This window comes from Pseudophryne corroboree, chromosome 2, assembly GCF_028390025.1.
Source record: "Pseudophryne corroboree isolate aPseCor3 chromosome 2, aPseCor3.hap2, whole genome shotgun sequence".
NCBI classification, from domain to species: Eukaryota; Metazoa; Chordata; class Amphibia; order Anura; family Myobatrachidae; genus Pseudophryne; species Pseudophryne corroboree.
In genome coordinates, this window is record NC_086445.1 from 449,346,817 (window position 1) to 449,348,368 (window position 1,552).

Genomic DNA, 1,552 nt, shown 5'->3' on the forward strand with positions numbered 1-1,552 from the left:
CAGCTGCCGATCAGCGTGCATTGTCGGAAGCAGGGCCAAACCTGACAGGTTTTTGCCCCGTTTCCGACAATCTCGATCTGACTTTAAAAAAAGTCGGATTGAGATGAGGAGACTAGTGGTGCTGCGGGCGGGGGGGGAGGGGAGCAGAGATTGTGGCTGGCGTGAGGAGCAGGCTGCGGGGGGATGTGTCTGTGGCAGGGGGAGGTGTTGCAGGGAGAGAGGTGTCTGGCCGTCCACTGGCCAGGCACCTCTCTCCCTGCAGCACCTCCCCCCGCCGCCGCAGACATGTCCCGCCGCAGCCAGCTCCTGCCGCTGGCCGCCGATCTCTGCTCCCCCAGCCACAGACATGTCCCCAGCAGCTTGCACCCCCTGCTGCCATCCTGCTCACGCACGCCGCCGCCATCTGCACTGCTGCTGTCAGCGCATCAGCAGCCGCTGACAGCAGCGGCAGCACAGGACCTGTGTACGGCCAAATCCGACAGTCGGATTTGGCAATCCAGTGAATAAGGGTTGTCGGGTCCATTCCGACAACTGCATGTCGGAATGGACCCGACTCTTATTGAATATTTATTTATTAACAGTTTCTTATATAGCGCAGCATATTCCGTTGCGCTTTACAATTAGAACAATACCCCTGTGTCTTTGAATGCTCTCAGATTCAACATACAACACTATGATAGATATCGCTATTCAATATCAATAGCTATTAGACATGTGACCATATCTGTGAATTTTTATTGCAAATTTATATTGTGCTGTTACAAATGTGTTCAGTAAAAAAGGACACTATGGCCTTTAGCAATTTTGCATTAATTAGAAACTGCATACTGCTTTAAAACACTGATTTTTTGTATAAAATCTTAAGAATTTTCAGTTCCATAGGTAAGATCAGCCCACCTCTCTCATCCACTCTCCGCTATAATTTTATATGATAGTGGACAGCAGAAGGTTGAGTCCTTATCCTATTCTTCATGCATCTATCCTAACTCAGTACTCTCTCATCCAGATGCCAGGCTACATTCTCTGCAATGCTCCAAGTTTCAGAGAACCTGTGCTATTAACTGGACAGCAGAAGGGGATCTTGACCGCATCCCAGCAGAAGTATCCTTACCTAGGTACATGTCAATAACCACACTCTCTCATTTGTTAAAATTGGGAAAATTACTGCCATATTTCACTGGTTACGCCCGAGCCCATCTGATCTTGGAAGCAAAGCAGTGATAAGCCTTGATCAGTACCCAGAGGGGAGACCACCGGGGAATATCAGGTGCTGTAAGCATAATTCCTTATCTGACAACAAACAGCAGAAGTGTTGGAGCAACCTTTGACCTCTACCATCAACTTATCTATCAATATGGTCTACTACGCAATTTTTGACACTTACTATCTCCTTTTGCAATGTTTCTATCTTTGAATCTATCACGCAGCTAATTCATCTACACCAGGAGACCTCCTTAAACAGAAGGCACCAAGCATTGGATTGCAACACAATTCAAATTATTCTATTTATGCCTCTGTCTTCATTACTCTGGATATCCATTAGGGACTCCAG

The 1,552-nt window shown here is 47.2% G+C and overlaps 1 pseudogene; it reads left to right on the forward strand.

The window, feature by feature from the left end:
- Positions 1-1,159: 1,159 nt before the first annotated feature.
- Positions 1,160-1,279, forward strand: LOC135052510 (5S ribosomal RNA; annotated as a pseudogene).
- Positions 1,280-1,552: the final 273 nt, after the last annotated feature.